This window comes from Vulpes vulpes, chromosome 7, assembly GCF_048418805.1.
Source record: "Vulpes vulpes isolate BD-2025 chromosome 7, VulVul3, whole genome shotgun sequence".
NCBI lineage: Eukaryota > Metazoa > Chordata > Mammalia > Carnivora > Canidae > Vulpes > Vulpes vulpes.
The window spans coordinates 108,039,558-108,060,505 of NC_132786.1; positions in this window are offsets into that span (position 1 = coordinate 108,039,558).

The window sequence follows — 20,948 nt, forward strand, 5'->3', positions numbered from 1 at the left end:
AGTTTCTTTCTTTCTAATGTTCAAGAGATCTAGAGGCAGACAGCCCAGAGTGAAGACCCAGGTTTCTTCTATCTTTTTGCTCTGTCACAAATGGCTTCCAAGGTCACCTCATGGTCCACATTGGCCCCGGGAGTTCTAGTCATTTCATAACTCTAGCAAGAAGGAAAGACTAAGAGAAGAAATACATGCTCCCTCCCTAAAAGTTGTGTCTATGACCTCCACTTACATCCATTGGCCAGAACTTTGTCAAGGGAGCCTGATTAGTATAATTTTTATACTGAGGTGTCTTGTTCCCAGCTCATGACTGGTGGTTCTCTAACTGTGGAAAAGGAGAACCAACATTGGGAAACAACTGGAAGCTTCTGTCACCAAGGTGTCCTCAACCATCCTATCCCTGGGCAACCAGAGTCTCATCAAATGTGTAACATCTGCTGTAACGATGTAGGGAAAGTCACCATGACATGTGGCTTATGGTTATCAGGTACTTGGAGCTGCTGCTGATAAACACTTCTTTAGTTTCCCCTTAACGGCACACTTCCATTTCTAGCACAGTCTCTGCTCTTGTCACAGGGGTGACACGGGTCACTGCTTTCTGCCTAGCAGAGCTGGATCGTAAAGTGCAAGTCAGCATCTTTCCTGCTGCAGCAATTGCTTATGTCCTGTGGGTCGTGATTGGCTGCAGCATTCCAATCATCAGAGGAATCAAGAAGTGCTGTGAGGGAGTCTAATTATATAAATGAGGAAAGAAACAGAAGAGGCTAAATTTTCAGAATTTGTCTTTAAGGTATTTGAGGCACTCTTTGGGGCCATGGGGTGCTGACTTTCTGACATCACCATGGCACTGAGGGCCACTAGATATGAGAGTAGAAAAGCAATGGTTGGCCCTTTAGAGCAAAAAAAAAAAAAAAAAGGGAGCATTCTTTCTTTGTGGAAGTGATATGAAGCAGAGGAGCACAATCCTCTCAGGAGCTACCATTTTGTTAGGTGCTATGTAAGCCCTTGTGGTTGCCAGCATTCAAGGCAGCCCTCAGAGATCCTTGCTTCCTGGTACACAGGCGCTCGTAGGGTCCTCTCCCATACCAAATCGGGGCTGACCTGTATGGCCAGTAGCATACAGTAGAGGAGGCGATGTATGACTCCCAGGACTAAATCATAAAAACCATTGCAACTTCTGCCCTGGTCTCTTGGATGGATTGCTCTGGTGGGATCCAGGCACCATGCACCAAGGACACGCTAGCCATCCTTTAGAGAGGCCCATGTAGAAAGGAGCCAAGACCTCCTGCCAGGTGCCAATGTATCTTCCTAGTATAATGAGCAACCCTAGAAGTGGTTCCTCTAGCCCCCCCTCTAGCCATCAGATGACTGCAGCCCTGGTTGCCGTCTGGCTGAACTGCCTGAGAAATTCCATCCAGAACCACCCAGCTCAGCCACTCCTAAATTCCTGCCCCTCAGAAACTATGAGATAAGGAATGCTTATTGTGCCTTAAGCACTACGTTTTGGGGTAATTTGTTATGTGGCAGTGGATAACTAGGACATCCCTTATATATAATGTATTTATCACACCCTAGTTCCTCTGAAGTAGGCATTATAACCCCCATTTTACTGATAAGGAGACCGAGGCTTAGAAAGGTTGGTTTATTTTCCCAGGTCAGAGCAGCTGGTAGAAGCAAAGCTGGCACTCCAGATTAGCTCTGCATGCACAAACCCTGTGCTCTGAACAGCTGCTCACTGTGGTAGAGGCCATGAGGACCCATCTAGGACTTCCAGAATGCCTGGCAGGAGAGAAAAGCTAACTGTTCCTAAGTGAACAGAGTGGTCTTGTTACAGTGAGGCTTACCTGCTAGCATTTGGCATTACACAGGCCCGATAGGGGGCTGTGGATCTGTGCCCTAACATGCACAATGTCCGTCAATGATCTTTCCAAACACTACGTGCTTCCCATCCAGCCAATCACATTTAGAACAGGTGATGAAGAACTGGCAGCCATTTGTACTGGGACCACTGTTTGCCATGGAAAGCAGGCCTGGAGCTGAGTGTCTAAGTTTAAAATTTTCATCTGCAAATGGCCCCCGGTAAATACTGGCAACTCCAGTACCATCTCCATTAACAAAATCCCCACCCTGGATCATGAAATCTTTTATGACCCCCCCCCCCCAGTTTGAAACTCCAGGGCATGACCACCCACCACAGGAGCCCCCATTTGGTCCCCAAGATGCAGAAAGGTTCCTAAACTCCCAGCCCACATTTAAACAGCTTCAGAACAAGGATGGGGGCTCACAACATCAAGTTTTCATTTTTTCTGAATACAGAGAGTAGGGATGGGGTGTATGGCAAGGAATGTGGACTGGAATGATCACTTGCCCTTCGCTTTTTTTCCTGTGATGGGTCAGTTTCCATTTAACAACGTGGCCGCCTGCCAGTGTGCTGATGGGGCCAAGTTCAGTTAGTGCCTCCTTGTCAGCAAAAGAATGTGAGCGTTCCTCTGAAGTCACATCAAGTAATGAGCTTCTGGGCTCCTCTCTTGGACTGACTGGTTTACGTCTGTCTCATTCTGGCCAGAGCCCTCACTGAGAGACCAGCAGCCACTTGCTGTCTAGTGGAAACTTCTGGTCCTGCTGTCCTATGACTGTTACCCACACCTGGGGACGTGGGTTAGGAGATCGCACTCCAGACGCAAATCTGTTCTGGCAACCAAACAGGCAGCCAAGTAAATAAAAGAGGAAGGAAGGTCTGAAGGATGAACTGTCACTTCTAAAACAGGACTCATTCTCTGTCTTCGGCTCTCTTAGACTTTCCGTTCTACGGGTGGTGCCAATATGCCCCTGAGCTCAGAACTTTGGCATCAACACTGACGGTTTCCTCCTCTCGGTCCTTCAAATTGAGTCAACAGTCCAGGCTTCTCAATTGCACCTTCAAAATCTCCTGGGATGATTCCCTTTCTATTCCTGCTATGCCTTTGGGTCACCATGTAGATGGGCACCTGGGCCTGATTCCCTCTCCCCTTCGGTGGCTTCAAGCTCCCTGCTGCAAAGATCCTACATGAGTTTATCTACCTTTCAAGACCCTGCGTAATTGGTTCCTCCCTCATTGTATTTCCCACGGCTCCCCTCCTAATCCCTGTCCACGGACAAGCACACGCGCATGCTCAAGTGGGCACACTTGCACACAGACACACGCGCGCGCTCCCGTGTGTGGACACCAGGCCTTGCACCACCACCCACCTTCCTCTCGGCTGCCTCCCCTGCGGCTGGGGATGTCCTCTGTCGTCCTCGCTTTGTCAGTTGTAACCCACCCTGGGAGGAAAGCCTGCTGTCCCGCTCTCTCTCCTCTCACCACCTGCAGACTGTGACTTCCAGGGGCAAGCCACACCTCTGCACGAGGCCCCCATCTTCCGGATCCCTGGGACTCCTGGAATCCCTCTGGACTCAAGGATTTGAGGAAACAAAGACGGGAGTGATGCACTGAAGAGCGCAGCCCCGGGCCGGCTCTGGACACCGCTCAGCGGAGCCACTGTCGCCACAGCCACACCGGGCCCAGGTCCCTGGCAGGCTGGGTGGAGCGAGAGGCCCCTGCTAGGGGGTCAGGCCACGAAGGTCGGCCACGTGAACACCCAGGGAGACAGGCATGATGAAAGGGCCAGAAGGCCAGGAGGGAAGGCAGCTGCCGTGGTAAGTGGCGCTGGATGTGATTACGAGTGGCGACAGGAGTTACCCGCTGCAGTGAAGAAGCAAGGGGATGATGAAGTGACAGATGATGCCACTGCGTGGTCTGCAGGGGTGGCAATAGGTCCACGCTCGCTTGCGTGCACTTGCTCTCTCTCTCTGTGCAATTTTCCTTCGAAACAAGGAAGATTGTGGGAAAGCAGCAAATTTGGTCCTGCCCCGAGAGCACGGGTCGCCGGGGCTGGTGGAAGGGGGTCAGCCACGTGGAGCGCCCGGGGGTGTGTGACCCCTCTGTGTCGTCTGCCCGGGGCTGCAATGCAAGTGCCTTGGGGGTGGGGAGGGTGGAGAGCAAGCAAGTAATGTCAATGTGCAAAGAAGGGCAGGTGTTAGGAATAGAGAGCGACAGGGACCATGACAGGTGGGAGGGCACACACATCATGGAAAGGCATCCAAGGGCGGCCTGGGTGGCCCAGCGGTTTAACGCTGCCTTCCGTCCAGGGCATGATCCTGGAGATCCGAGATCAAGTCCCCTGTCGGGCTCCCTGCATGGAGCCTGCTTCTCCTTCTGCCTGTGTCTCTGCCTCTCTGTGCCTCTCATGAATAAATAAATAAAATCTTAAAAAAAAAAAAAAAGATGTCATGGGGGCTAAACAACACATGTATTTGGCCCAGATGGGGCCCACAGGGATCCTGCTATCATCTCAGAGCTCTATAGGTGTGAGTACAACACACCATGAGGACTGCTGATGGGAATGGTGGCCCTGAGTTGCCAACATGTTGGTTAAGCTCTTTCAGGCTGCCTGGAGGGTTATTTGAACTCTATCTGGGGAGGTCAGCTAGAGGACATGGCTTCACCAGCCACAGAGTACACTCAGAGATCACTCAGGAATCATATCCGCTCCTGTGGCTGCACAGACATTTCGAAGGCCAGCAGGGGAGAGGCCTGGCCTCAATAGCAGCCACTGGTGGCTTCCTGCCTCAAAGGTTGTGCCACAGTTACGATTCTCCTGGTTGGTACCCTATAACTTTTTGACTCTCCTTCTCTCTGCCTCTGGGTTTCCACATGTTCCTGACTTATATTGCTTCGTAGCAACTGCTTGTTTGAGACTTGCCTTGCCTCGTGCCTTTTGCTCCTCCTTGCATGACTCAACTTCTGTTTCACAGGTGAGCCAGTCAACATCTACACAAGTGCCTTTGCTGGAGAGTTCTCATGCCAGACCCCTCGTAGGCTATTGGCTGACCTGCAGATGGGTGCTTCTGGTGAAGCTCCAAGAGTCAGAGTCAACTTAGCTTTGGCCAGGGAATCATGGTCACTTGGCACAAAACATGAGACTCATTCATAAAGAACCACTGATCCTTGCACTCTGAAGGGGCAGTGGGCATAGGAGATACCTGGAGTGTCATGTCCACAACACTAAGATATCTTAAAAATAAAATAAAATAAAATAAAAATATATATATATTTTATTTATTTGAGAGAGACTGAGCGACCACTCGAGTGGGGAAAAGAGGCAGAGGGAGAGGGAGAAGCAGACTCCCTGCTGAGCAGGGAGACTGACTGGGGGCTCCATCCCAGGACCCTGGGATCATGACTTGAGCCACCCAGGAGGCCCTAAGATATCTTTTATTTTAAAGTAACCTCTACTACCCCCAACGTGGTACCCCCAACTCATGACCCAGAGACAGAGAGGTACATGCTTGTACCAACTGAGGCAGTCAGGCAGCCTTAAGTTATCTTCACTTACATTCAGGATACTCTGTTTATGAAAGCAGGGGGTGGAAAGTCAGTTCAAACAGGCATAGGAATCAAAGGCTTTCCTCTCAGGTATAAGGAAAGTGAGGCTCTTCCTCCTTTCTGTATCAGTTAGGGCTGTATGTGGCTGCAGTTAAGAGAAGCTGATATAACTATGGACTTTTCTCCCACAAGAAGTAGAGACAGATGGTCATTGCTATTGGTTCAGCAGCTCTGTGATATTAGGGCCACCAGCTCTGAGATTCCTTTGGCTCGTACTTCATAGTTCCAAAATGGTTGCTGCCAACTTGTGTTCAAGGAAGAAAGAAGGAGAGAAGGTCCCTAATAGCTGAGTTTGTCCCTTTTGTCAAGAGAGCAAAAGCCTTCCTAGAACCCACCCACCCTCACCCACGGACTTCCCCTTAACATCTCACTGGCCTGGACAGCACCACCCTAGCTGCAAGGCAGGCCGGGAAGTCAAGTGCCTCGCTCTGCAACTAGGTTGCCAGCACCCTGTTTCTTATGCTTAGACAGTTTCTCATACTGTGTGTGCACCTATGGATTTCTGGTTCAATGCACCGACAGCATTGGGTGCCTTAGGAAGCAAGTATGAGGTAACAACAACAACAACAAAAAAAAAGCACAGAAAAAACATATAGGTTTGAATCCCAGCTCCATCATTTACTCTGTGCTCAAAACCAATTAACTTGCTGAATGTCGTTCTCAGGTAAGAAGGGGTGCTGAATACTCCCTTGCAGAGCTGTTGTGATGATTAAATAAGATAGTATGTTCCTAGTTCTTGGCCCTGGAGGGATACCCCCAAATGATTACTGTTCCACTGCGGTGTGTTGTCTTCTGTTCGATGGGCATATGGTAGGTGGACGCAGAGTGGGAGGCTTTAGAGCTTAAAGGTGAAGAGCACAGGCCCTAAAGTCAGGCTGTTGGGCCCAGACTCGTTCTCTACCACCTACTAACTGTGTGACCTTGGGGAAGTTATCCGTTCCCCTCTTTGAAACTGGAGACAGTAGAACATATCTCACAGGGTACACTTGGAAGGAAAGAAGAAACAGCTCACCTAAAGCCCTGGGCACCGAGTCTGGTACAAAGCACACATGCAGTAAGGGTTGGCTATTATTAAGATTAATCACATTTTTTTTCTCTCTTGGCCCAGAAAGAAAACCTATTGAACCAGAAGCGTGAGTACCTTGCTGTCGAAACTCTTTAAAACCAAGTAGTCTTCAATCCCCTAAGTACACAAACTATGACAAGCAGAAGTAGCAGCATACCGAGAGTAAGGTGTTGGAGTGGGGTGGGGTGGTCTGCCCCGGATTTAAGCAGTAAAAAGGGACATTATCTGTAGGTAATTTTTTTTAAGATTTTTATTTATTTGGGGACACCTGGGTGGCTCAGTGGTTGAGCGTCTGCCTTCAGCTCAGGGAGTGATCCTGGGGTCCCGGGGTCAGGTCCCGCATCGGGGTCCCTACATGGAGCCTGCTTCTCTCACTGTCTGTGTCTCTGAGCCTCTCTCTCTCTCTGTGTCTCTCATGAGTAAATAAATAAAAATCTTTTTAAAAAATTAAAAAATTTAAAAAATATATTTTTATTTACTTGAGAGGAAGAGAGAGTGAGCACAAGCATGAGGGGGGCAGAAGCAGAGGGAAAGGGAGAAGCAGGCTCGTTGCAGGGCTGGACCCCAGGACCCTGAGGTCATGACCTGAGCTGAAGGCAGACACCCAACCGAACTTGCCACCCAGGCGCCCCTGTAGAGAATGTTTTCAATAATTATTTTAAAAACCCAAGTAAAATTAAAAATGTATTTGTTTTTTATTATCACCATGTACCAAACATTTCTAAACCATGTAAGTGATCAGACTCCCCCAACTCCAACATGTTTGCCTAAGTTCTAAAGGATGGCCCCAATTACTGTTGAGTTTTAATAATAGATACGCAAACTCCACGTGAGTACGTTTTTATTACTGATCCTTTAATAAATACCATATTCTGCTGGAGGACTCCCAGCCATGTAGCCAGCCTCTGATCCCGGCCAACTCGGGCCCTAACTGCTCAGAATCCTGAGAGCCCTTCACATTGTCTGCAACCCTCACCCCCATGCCCACCACCCCAATCCTTCACTCTCCTGTGGGTAAACCAGAGACTGAGTCAACAATGAGATCTCGGGGCCTCTAGAGACAAAGAAAGGAAACTGGAGTTACTTCAACTCCATGTGATTTCTGGGAATTCTATTTGGATTGAAAGTTAAAACAGCTAACAGACCGTGAAGGGAGAGGTGTGATATTTTCGTTTGGCAGATGCAAATTTTCATTCATACATAATGTCTTACCACAGCTGAGTGAACTTTTAAAGTAAAAATCGTGCTTTTAAGTGACGTATTTGTTTTTAAAATTAAGGAGCAAATTAAGGAGATGGTGCTAATTTCTGATCACTACAGGATTATCGCTGAAGATAATTTTGTTATATAGAAGAGGATGTTAATGATTTGCTCTCGGGGATGCCTCAGTGGCTCAGCCGGTTAAACATCAGACTCTTGATTTTGGCTCAAATCACAGGTCATGATCTCAAGGTTGTGGACTGAACCCCATGTCAGGCTCCATGCTGGGTGTGGAGCCTCCTTAAGATTCTCTCTCTCCCCCATCCCAACCCCACTCTTGAAGAGTGCACACATGCTCTCTCTCCCTAAAAAAGAAAAAAAAGAAAAAAAGAAAAAAATTTACTCTGATTAGATCAAGTTCTACAGCCCTGGTGCTGCTGTCAGCAAAGATGGGAGAAGGCAGAGGAAGGTGAGCAAACTACGTTGGTACATTTTAATTCACATTCCAACCCATATGAAATCAGAATGTGTGTCCCCATCGCCACCGGCTCAGTGGTAGCCACGATGTATTGTCACTGCCAGAGCCTGTGCATGTATACCAGCAGCAGCATGGAAGAAGATCCCAGGGCCAAGGATGGCCCACTCTGCGGAACGACGGCCGTGATGGAAGGAAGAACAATACCGGGCAGGTGGAAGGGAGGACACTGACCTAGGGGTGGCTCGGGAGAGTCAGACTTTGAACAGGAAATTTTGGAAAGACTTGAACCAGTTTCTTTCTTTCCTTCCTTCTTTCTTTCATTCTTTTTTTCTTCAAAAAGATTTTTATTCATGAGAGACACAGAGAGAGAGGCAGAGACACAGGCAGAGGGAGAAGCAGGCTCCCTGCGGGGAGCCCAATGCAGGACTTGATCCCAGGACCCCAGGATCATGCCCTGGGCCAAAGGCAGCCGCTCAACCACTGAGCCACCCAGGTGCCCCTCCTTCATTCTTTTTCTTTCTTTCTCTTCTTCTTTCTTTCTTCTTTTGCTGTGTAAATGCACAAGAGTGATAGAAGATAAATGTGTAAGGATAAGGATGTTCTCTCAATAAATACAAAATTTTAAAATCCATAAAAAAACAAAAGTTCTGCTCTGGCAACAGACATTCTTCCTGTGGCACTGCACAGGAGGGGCCTCAGAGAGAATCTAGCCCAAGCCCCTCACGAGGTCACCCTGATGGTCAGCAAAGAGAACTAGACCAAAGTCTCCTGGCTGTTGCCAGACTATGTTCTCCTTTATCCACTCCCAAGCTAATCAAAGTAGCACTGCAGTGTTGGTGTTTTGCAAACTGTGATAAAGAAGCAATTTAAAAAATATATATTTAAAGTTGGGGCACCTGGGTGGCTCAGTGGGTTAAGCAGCTGCCTTTGGCTCGGGTCATGATCCCAGGGTCCTGGGATCGAGCCCCGCATCAGGCTCCCTGCTCAGCAGGAGCTTCTCCCTCCCCTTCTCACTGCTCTCTGTTCCTGTGCGCTCTCTCTCTGTCAAATCAATAAATAAAATCCTCAAAAAAAAAATTTACAGTCAAATATGAATACACTGTTCAGGCCACTTGGGACTCATTGTGCAAGTTCACATCCAAACAGCCTCACCCTGGTCAATGAAACAAGCCTGTGAGGCAAGTGCTGATCACGTGGACTAGTGACCATGTCGAGTCGCCACCGAGGTTTCGATGTTGACTCTCAATTCTGCTCTTCTCTACCATAGCTGGCACCACTGTTCAGACCTTTGAGTAGGTCTGTACCACATTCGTGCAGGGTCTGTAACAAAGACTGATGATGGGGAACATCCCTGGATTTTGCTATAAGCAAATACTTAGTCTTTGGCTTGCTTTGTTTTCCTTACATTCCTGAACATATTCTGGGAGGGTTGGGAGCACATCATTGAGTGAGTTATTACTGGCTGTGCGGCCTTGGGCTGCTGTCTCACCCCCTCTGAGCACAAGTCTTCTCACCCATAGAATGAGGTGCATTAGTACCCAGCTCAAAGTAAGTCTATGCACATGCCAGGGGGCCTGCTGCACAGCGGGGCCCTGATAAACATGAGTGTTATTACCCTTCCCCCCACTGACATGGGAATATCATCAGAAAGACCTGATTGCCAATTGACCCATGAGCTGGACCCAGGGAATTAGAGACTCCTCACCACTCCCCTCCTCAACCCCACCCCGGTCCTGGGAACACGAGTTCCGCTCGCCTTTCCCGCTCCCAGAGGCTGTCCCAAGAGCACAGAGTTGAGATAATGATGAGAACACCTGCGCGGGCTACGTGACTGCACCTCGTTAAAGCCTCTATATAAAGTCTTAAGGCCTGGTGGGGGCAGGTGTGGCGATCCGGTCACTCGCTGCCGCCCAAGACGAGCCTCCTGTGTAAGTTGCCTTTGCTTGTTATGACTGCCACCTACCACCTAGAGCGGCCCACCTCTTTCTTTGGTCCCTCCCTGCCCTCCGTGTGTGGGGGCCGATTTTACATTATACCAGGGAGGCTCCTGAGACAGTTGTGAATCAACACCTACCTTTTTGGTTGGGGAGGAGATACAGATTGTGTGTCATGGTGGAGCTACCGTGGAGGCAGCATTGGGCAAAAAGGGCAGCAGGCCAGGAGTCAGGGTTGTGGCTCTGGCCCTGTCCTCTGGTCACCTGGGATGAGTCACCACGTGTGTGCGCATCCAATAAGCAATAATGGGGCCTTGTCTGGTGCCAGGCCTTGCACTGGGTGCTGGCTACGAAATGGTCTCGGACCTGGACTCTCATGTTATGGAAGAGACCGAGACACTGCTGGCAACAGTAGGTGCCATCCCAGAGGCTGCAATCCCACACCAGCTCTGGTGGGAGTACATGAGCCTCTCGGTCCTCTGGTTCTGAGTTCAAGCCCCCAGAGTGAGCATGAGTTAGATTCATGTTAGAGGGGCACACCTTCCCCTTCTCTGCATCCCTTGAGGAGAGATTTTGCCCTGAGTTATACTCTTCACCCCACAACCCCCTCCGCCTCCCAGTCTGATCAGGAGTGCTGAATCTGGGAGAACAACTGGGTGCCGGATGCTCTGCTTAGCCTGTATTGCCCCCTGGGAGCCTCCTCTTGCAAGAAGCTGAGCTCCAGGGGCAGGCTCCTGCCCATCCTGAGGCCCTCAGGGGAGACCCTCCCAGGCCAGCCCTGCCTGCGAATAGGTGGAGGGTTGGCCAGTTTGGAGTTTCGGTTCATGGAGCCACTGAACCACATTCTCCTACTTCACTTTTATCAGTAAGAAAAGATGATCCGTGTTGGGCATGATCTGCCACCACTCTTTGATTTATTCCCCAATAAGTGGGGAATTTGGTCAAGACAGAGGGATAGTATTTCTTGTACCCCTGGGGGACCCCAGGAGTTAGGCATGACATATCTCTAGAAGGACCACAAGCTCCTTGCCCCATGACCCACGGGTGTGTTGACATAGCTGCCTCTCCGCCTGGGACACACACGATGGGTGCTCCCTGATAACTGGTTACATCAATTCACAGTTTTGGAGAGGCAGGCGGAAGGGAAGAGGCAAAGCTGCAGAGAAGGGGAGAGGTTTTATTCAGGCTTCAAGGGAGGAGAAAAAAATCTGCCAATAAGGCAAGGTAGAAATAGGTGCTGGGCAGGGAGTGCCCAGGGGAGGGGGGGCGCATTCTGAGACCGTTTGTGACCTGGAAGGAGACCCAGTTTTCTCATCTGTAGAACAAGGAGGAGACCATTGTCCTCGCCTCCCTCACGGGGTCCTTGGGAGTGTCCTACTGTATACCGGGGGCAGAAATGTTTGAAAACCATAAAGTGCCACACAAATCATTGTACATAATACTCAACCCCCGGCATAAGCATCAACTGTGGGCAGAACAGAGGGACAGAAGAAGAGGTTTTTTTCAAGTTCATGAATTCTTTTAATCTCTTATAAGCTGAACCCCTCCCAGAAGCAGTTTTCGTTACTGTCCAATGCCCACAACTGAACCACCGAAGCCTCCTGTCTTTTACTGAAACAATCTGGCTTGCCTTCACGGATGTGTTAAAAATGATATTTTCAAGGAGAAAAACAGACTGCGTTGTCAGTTTGACATTCCTGGCTGGGATTTTTCCAGGCTGCTGATGTCTATATGCAAACAATACATTTAGAAGCCACATGGGGGCCTTAAGCATCCCCCCTCCCCCCAGTTTGCATGGAGGGGAGGCCAGTAGAAAATGGTGATGATCAAACTTCAATGGTAATGAAACAAAGAGATGTTTTCTGACGGTGGGTAGGTATTTAAATAATCATGAAAGCAGCAGCTGGCTCCTTCCCCTCTCTCCTCCAATTAGGAGGCGCTTTCTCTGTGAGGCCTGCTCCTCGGCCATCATACCTCATCCCCGGGTGGCCAGAGTCTGAAAGACTGACTTCTCCTCAGACAGAGCCATTTAGAAAAAGAAACAGCACATTTATTTTTCTGTCTCCGGATGATGCCACCTCAGAGAAAGGTTGCTAGCCCTGAGCAGAAGCCTCCTTTCATCCCTGGGGTGTCGGTGAGGGCTGTTTCTTCTAGAGCTTTGGAGGGGATGGTGCCAGGTGAGGGAAGGAGCCCGGAGAGCCAGCTGCTGCCAGCCAACAGGGTCTCCGTGGGACACATGAGACAAAGCGTGCATCAGGGCGATGAGATCTGGAGCTGCCACATAGCAGCTCTGGGAAGAGAGAAGCTCTGGAATAATCTACTTGCAGACAGTTTAATGCTTCGAGAATGGTAACAGCCCATGGGCAGAAACCACCCGATAGGGCAGACTGGCAAATTCACTTCTAGCAAGGCGGATGTGCTTTCGCTGCAAGCAAAGGTTCTGGCAGCCTGGGGAGGAAGGAGGAGGAGGTGGAGGAGGTGGAGGAGGGCTTTGAGAGACAGCCAGGGCCCTGCTCTGTCCTGTGGTGCCACAGGGGAGGTGGCTCTGCGGCAGTAGGGATCCTAGGGGCTGATGAAAGCCAGTGGCATTTTTATCCCCCAGACTTAAGACCCTTCTCCAATCGCTGATAAGCTTCACAGGGTTGGTGGTGTTCACTGGCCACCGCTTGTGTATCCAGCCGGGTGCTAGGCCTTCTGGGGGGATTCAGAATACATCGTCGTAATCCCTAGCATCTGCACAATGGCGTGTGGCTTACAGGGCGTTCTTCACTTAAGGAGTTGTATATATTTTTGCTTCCCAGTAATCCTAAGGGGTAACAAGGGATTTGGAGGTTCTTTCCCGGGGAAGAGGAGTAAAAGAATAAGACCTCATAATGCTACTAGCTCAGGTGTGTTGAGCCTTGTCGGAGTTACCTTCTGAATTTTCACATTTGATTTCCACAAGTACCTCATCAAGGAAGTGTTCTCGTCATTAATTTGCAGATGAGAAGACAGAGGCTCAGAGAAGTATTCGAATCCATAGCTCCTACCACTAGGAAGTGGTGGGGTGAGGCTTCCCCACCGCTGAGGGAGTCCCTGTGCTCCCTTCTCCTGGTTTTGACACTGGATCCTGTCCCTCCCCCAGGGAGAGAGCTTGCATAAGCATTAAGGGCCTACTGTATGTCCAATAGCTCTAGATACTATTCAGCAAATATTTGCTGAGTTCCCACTGTGCACCAGGCACTTTTTTGTGCTTGGAACACATCAGTGAACAAAGCTCTCAGCCTTGCTGGAGCTTACAGTCTTGGGGGAGCAGGCAGACAGGCAACAAGATCTGTTTAAGGAAACAATGTGGTATGTTAGAGAGTGATATGTTCTATGGGAAAGAGGAACTTTAGAGCACAGGAAAGGGGACCAGGAGTGCTGGAGTGAGGGTAAAGAGACAAGATGTACGTGTAGATAAGGTGGCCAGGGGAGGTCTCACTGAGAAGGTGACAGTCAAGCATAAACACTGACAAAAGTGATTGACAAAAGTGATTACTTCAAGTAATCATGCCCTTGCGTAGGGAAGAGCATCTCAGGCAAAGGGAACAGGAAATGTGTGGGGTGTTCGACCAACAGGCAAGAAGGCAGCGTGACCAGAACAGAGAGCACCATGGAAAGCCAAAGGAGATGTGTCACAGTATAATGGGGAACCAGGTCACTGCGGGCCTCAGAAGCTGTTGGACAGACTGACTTTCGCTCTGAGTGAAACGGAAAGCCCTGCCAGCCTCTGAGCAAAAGAACAGCCTGTTCTGACTTCTGGACCATCCTGGTTGCTGCTTTGAGGGTCAGGGTGGAGGCAGGGAGGCCAGCCAGGAGGCTACTGCAGCAATCCAGATAAGAGATAATGCTGATCCGGCCTGCGGTGGTGAGCAGAGGTCTGATTCTGCATGTGGTTGGAACACAGAGCCCCACTGCAGGACTACCCAGCCACCAGACCAGCTGAAACCTGGTGAAAAGAAAGTTTTTTCCATAAAAAGAGGACTAGAACATGGGGACTCCTGAGGAGTGACTTAAAACACTGAGAAACGGTGCCAGCTAGGAATGAACCATCCTTATAATGACCCAACAGAAAGCACCACACTGTAAAACTAGAGAACATAATAAAGTCTTTGTCTTTATTCTTTCTATCATTAAAGTCAGTGTATTCATGCAAATTAGCAAGCCTCCCTAGCAAAGCCACGTCATTTAGGACCTTATCCTCGTGATTGTGCCGTGAGCACAGTCCACTGAAAGAGTGACCATATTTTTAGGAACCCTCACTCCTTTGTTTCCCAAGCTGAACTCTTAACTATTTTAATCCACTGGGAAATGCAAACAAAAGGACAATAGGAAGCAAAAGAATGCACGTATTCTCGCACTGTTCCCAATCCCTAGGACTATGACATCTTGTGATTTTGAGAATTTCAAGGAGATTGGGTCTTTCTTCTCATACAGGTTTCATCTCTAAGATGCTAATTTGGAAGACAAAAGTGGCCAGATAGGGGCGCCTGGGTGGCTCAGTCGGTTAAGCATCTGTCTTCAGCTCAGGTCATGATCCCAAGGTCCTGAGATGGAGCCCGAGCCCCACATCGTCGGGCTCCCTGCTCAGGAGGGAGTCTACTTCTCCCTCTCCCTCTGTCTTCTCCCCTCTGCTGTGCTCTCAATCTCTCTCTCTCTCTCTCTCTCTCTCTCTCTCTCTCTAATAAATAAAATCTTAAGTCCATCTGGCCACTTCTTTTTTTAACATCCCTGTTTCATGAGAGGATGGTGAGCTGTACATGGTGAGGAAGGCAGTCATGCTTAGCTTGGTGTTTTTATCCTCTGTGAATATAGCATTGGAAGTGTTTTGCTGTTAACATAGATTGGATACTCACTTGATCTTGTATCACAAGTGAGTATGGGTGGGGGATGAGCACCACGAATATTTTCTGATTGACTCCTCTGTATCAGCACTTGGCTGTCTCATTCACCTTTGTGCACCTAGCACATGGTCTTCCAATTCAGCCTGACATTGCTCTTTATTGAGGTACACACCATCTTTTAAGTGTCACAGTTGAATGAAGATCTTACTTTCTGCTCAGCTCTATGCTTTAATGGTCTCATATTAAGGGAACATTAGTCTTAGTGGAGCTCCCTCCACAAAGTGGGCTCTGATGCTGCATTCAATTCTGAGCATCAGGAACTAGCCTGGAAGATCCATATGCTTCCCACTTTGCCAGAGGGCGAACCGTACAGCCAATATCAAGTTTCCCAGCAGGAAACTACGACGGATAGATGTCTAAGCTTATTCTCTTCCAAATACATTTATATGTCCTGGGCATTTTTATTAATCAGGCTCACTATTTCTGGATGTTTGAGCCACCAACAGACAAGACAACGAAATAAGTAAACAACACGATCATTCTTTGTGAGAATTAATCAGAAGGAAAAAAGTTCAGTAAGGAGCCACTGCTAGAAATCCTCTTTGAGGGAAAGCTAAGAGCTCACCCCTGGCTGGGCAGTGCCTCAGACATCAACTTGCTCTCTTAAGGAAAAACAGACGTTCATTCTTTATTGAACTTTGTCCACACTCAAAGGTGAGATCAAAAGAAAAAGTTTGTGAACCCCATGTCCAAGAATAAAAATGAAGGGCTGAAAACCAAGCTTTCCTTATTTTTTAACCATCTCAAAAGGAAATCAGACATTCCATACCAAGTACTGTGGCTGTAAGAACGTCGGATATATAGTCAAATTTCTCACATTTTTTAAAACTCCATGAAGAACCTTTGTATTCCTCTCCCTATTTCTACATGCGCACGTATACACACACACACATACAGGGATTAGGGATAAAACTTGAATAAGACAAGAACCTATGAGGATTTTTTTTTTTTTACAGGAACAATGAGTATAAGATCTTTGTCCTATTTCACGGCCAGGTTTGAGAAACCCAAAAGGGATACAGTAGATAGTAGCAGTGATTGTTGTTGTAGCTAAACTGGACTTGGGGAAATGGAGTGCCATGTGTTTAAAAATGTATCCCGAATTCTCTTTGGCGGTGACAGGCAGACACAGCACAGGAGAATGGCTGGGGGAGGCAGGGATGCTGGCCTGACCTTATATTAGACTAATTTTTCTTTGGTTTTAAAATATCTCCCCCACAGCTTTCAGTACATGGATCTATCTAAGTGTGTCTGAATCTGCGAAGATTGCTTCATGGCAAGACACGCTTTTCTCCCCTGTTGCCATGGAAACAGCACAGTGCTCATGTATTGGCAGCATGTGTGCACATACACACTGTATATTCATATATTCTCAGGGAAATGCTTTTTATGCCTTCTCCTTCTGGTGTTCCTTATAATTCTAAAAGATACGTTCAGAGCCAAAAATTTTAATTTGACTAATTCTCGCCATCTTGTTGTTACTGATCATCTCCTTTGTTTTGACATTAAAATTTCTTTTTTTTTTAAAGATTTATTTATTTATTCCAGCGGGGAGGGGCAGAAGGAGAGGGAGAGAGAGAATCTCAAGCAGACTCCCCACAGAACGCTGAGCTGGAAATGGGGCTCAATCTCACGATTCTAAGATCATGACCTGAGCTGAAACCATGAGTCGAACTTTCAACTGACTGGGCCACCCAGGTGTCCTGACATTAAAAATTCTAACATTAGGTTTTTCTTCAACATAATCTCTCCTGGAAGTGAAATAATCTATTATTTGCCCCTTCATCTACCTCCAACTGTTCTCCACTTCTTAAATGAACATACTGTAGACCTCCATACATTTAGTTTATCAGTTAAAGAAGTAATCTAATTCAGATTTTTAAAAAAGATTTATCCATTTGTGAGAGACACAGAGAGTGAGGCAGAGACATGGGCAGAGGGAGAAGCAGGCTCCCTGTGGGACTCAATCCCAGGACCCTGGGATCACGACCTGAGCCAAAAGCAGATGCTCAATCACTGAGCCACTCAGGTGCCCTCTAATTCAGATTTTACTCAACTTCTCTGATGGGTAAATGATGCATTTTGTGTACTTCATTCCCTTAAATATTCCCTATCCAAAATACCGTTTTTGACTGGCAAAACAGCAATTCTTCAGAAGACTGTTGATGAATCACAAGTTTATGTGCATGTGGGACTGAAGTTGTCTAATTTTCAATCTATATAAACTTGTAAAGAAACTAAGGGAAGCTCTGATGCAGAGAAGTAATTTATTCCAACAAGTATTATCTTGGGCACCTGTTATCTGACAATGTATGACCCAGTTCCCTTGAGGGCTGATTCTGATGACCTGGAGCAGCTCAGGATCAACCTTAAGGCTGGTGGGCAACACAGTATGTCAGGGTCAGGAAACTGGACATGGATTTCACCACCAGCTCTGGGTTGTCCCTTCAACTGAATTGGGCTGTAAAATTGTAACCTGTAAAATGAACTTGAATTACACTGTCACCCTGGTTGTTTTAGATCCAAGACACCATGGCTGTCATTTAATTTCAGAGCCAGGTCTGAAGTCAGGCCAGGAAGTGACTCAGCTGCACCATGGGGTGAGGTCTGACACCCTATCAGTCTTTCTACCCTCTTATGATACCCACCCCAACCTGATGCCTTGGCCTACACGGTGGGATGGAGCTCCTTCCTTAGTGTTCCTCCCAGACCAGGCCTTCTTTGGCTTTCATCAAATCCCACACTGTCCTTTGTCTCTCCCCCATTGAACTAGCCAATCTGATACATTCATTCACCCCAACTCATCCAGTGGCTCCATCTGTTACATTCAAGGCAGACTTCTTTAATTATATAGTGACTTTTTAAAGATACCAGACCCTGCTAAAGTCTCCAGTTCCTACAACTTGGCCTCTCACATGATTTGCTTTAGCCTCAAGGACAATTCCTGGAACTCACCAAGCTCTCAACTGCCCTGAGCCTTGGCCCCTGGCCAGTGAGACTGCCACTGCCCAGAAGAGCTCCTCCTGCACTCAGCCCTCCGTTAACTCCTTCCCACCCTTTAGGCTCGCTTCAGAGTCCCTCTCCAACTGAGCCTTTGCTCTCCTCTTTTTCCTTCTTAGATCTTCCCCAGCAAGGACAACCAGCTTGTAATCCATTACCATCCATGTCCTCCAGTAGATGATAAACTCCATGAGGGCACTGCACCACCCTACACCCAGTGCCTGGCCCACATGGGGTATCAGGACATCGATGAACAAATGAATGAGAGCTCTGTCTTAAAGACAAGTCAGTGGTGGAAGTTTAGAGCCCAGGCACATGCTCATGGGGGAGAAACATATTTGAACATATGAGACTTGCCTCTCACCTCTATCTGCAGTGCTCACCTGGCTCTTGTACGATAGACACCAGCAGTAGCAAACATCATTCCCCTCAAATGTACCAGCTTGGCCAACAACTCTGTCCACAGGAAGGCTTTGGTTCACTGTGAAACCTTTCTTTACAAAATCCAAAGCATTTTACTTTTTGTTTGGGCAAACAGATTGGTGACTGTAGCCCTTAAAATATGAATCACAGGGGATCCCTGGGTGGCTCAGCAGTTTAGCGCCTGCCTTTGGCCTAGGGCATGATCCTGGAGTCCTAGGATCGAGTCCCACGTCAGGCTCCCGGCATGGAGCCTGCTTCTCCCTCCTCCTGTGTCTCTGCCTCTCTCTCTCTCTCTCTCTCTCTCTGTCTATCATAAATAAATAAATCTTTTTAAAAAAAATATGAAGCACAGTGGTAGGAACATCAAATTGAGATTTGCTCCCATTTCATGGCAAGTCTTTAGTGGAATAAAGACCACAAGTTTTGCCCGCCAAGTCACTCTGCCTTTCTGGGCCTCGATTTCCTTCCTCTGTGGACAGATTTCCTCCCTTCACCCACGTCACTCCTCAATGGACACTGCAACTCCTCGATTTAAGTGCAACTTTTCTGAAATCAGTAATGCCCTAATCACCCCACCTCTTGAAAGAAATTAAATAAAGGAGCATAGAGGTATGTCAAGTATTTAATTAATACACATAGAATACTTTTTAAATTTTGTGATGTTTGTGATTTTTGTCAGCTCTTAAAAAATGTGTTATCTTCTCTAAATATTCATGTTTATATCTAAAAAAAAATCACTCACATGTGAACTTTTCTTTCCACAATCAGCTTATAGAGTACACATATTTTTGGGAATACAGAAGGGTGTTAGTGCCATTTTTGCAACCCAGATTGAGGCTGGCAGATTTACAATTGTCCCACTTGTTTGATTTGTCCTGCCTATAGGATGAACAGGACTGAGGGATTGCCCTCAGATCTTTGAACAAGTATTCCAGCTTTAAAAGATGGTTTTGCCTCCTATTTTCACCACTAAATCAACATGAAATAGAAAAATCATTGAACCCCTTTATGTCTTAGGTTTTTCACATGTGAAATGGAAAGAGTATCTGTCTCTACTTATGTCTCAAGGAATTTGGCAAAGGTTGTTGGAATTAGGGGCTGTGGTCATGCCAATTCCATAGAGAGGGCCGACCTCACAGCAGCACGATGATGCAGGCTTGCCAGGGATTTGTGGCACTTCTATTACTGGGTGCCACAGAGGATTTCTGGAGTGAGGTGCTCATCCAGAGTTCTGTGTCATGAGAAGACAGATTTGGTGTTACTTCTAGAATGGTGGCTCCCCAAAGGACCAAGTCCCATTGGGTCTCATCTACAGCCAATGAGAAAAATAAGGATGAGCACATTGTATGTGTCTGTATGCGGACATGCATATTATTGGCAGTTGTTCTTTCTTCTGAGGTCATTTCTTTCTTGTTTTTTTGTTTTGTTTTGGTTTGGTTTTTTTGCATTAAATTGGTGTTTTTGACATCCATAAAATGTACTAATCCATATATTCCAAAGTCTGCCTGGAAGAACTGAGCTGAAGGACAACCCTGTTATTGTTTCTTAGATCTTCTGTGACCAGGTTTCGTCCATCAATGATTAACTTACTTTGGCTAACAGAGATAATGCTCAGCTTTGGAAATTTACCTAGCTTCTTCAGTGGGAGGACAGTAACATTTACTGAGCCTAAATGATGGCCCAGGAACTGCATTTGGTGCTTCCAGATCCATTATTGCATTAAATCTTCTTAGTAACTCTATGAGGAACTATTGTACCCACTTAAAATAGGAGGTATCTGAAGCTCGGAGAAGACAAGTCACTTGACCAAGGTTCCAAGTCATTGACCAGCAAAATCTGAATTTGAACTTAGTTTGTCTGAGCCCAAAGTCCATTGTCTTTCCATCTCACTAGCTTAATTCCCAAAATAAAACCACAGGATATATATTTTAATCTGGCATATGCTTTTTTTTTATTGTAGTAGAATTAATGTACAGTGTCATATACAGGTGTACAATACAGTGATCCAGCAATTCCGTACATTACTCAGTGCTCATCAAGATAATTGTACCCTTAATCCCCTTCACCTATTTCACCCATCCTCCACCCACCTCCCCTCTGCAGTCAGTTTGTTCTCTGTAGTTAAGAGTCTGCTTTGGATGGATACACTTTTGATGTCAGTTGAAGGCCATTTCCTGTCTATAGAGCATGTGACAGACTCTAAAGGGGTCCCAAGGCACCAAGTAAGACCAAGTGATCAAGCCACAACATGGCCCTGAGTGCACTCCAGAACTAGGTGAATTCTGGATTATCTTTTCTGTGGCACCATCTATCCTTGATTCTCCCTCTGTCTGTAAGAATTACCAATGTTGGCTGGATTTCATGACTTTAAAAACAAACAATTTATTCTCCCTCCAGGGCCATAACCAGCAATTGGCCTTGTATTCAGTGATACACAGGCCAGTGTTTATCTATCTGATACCTT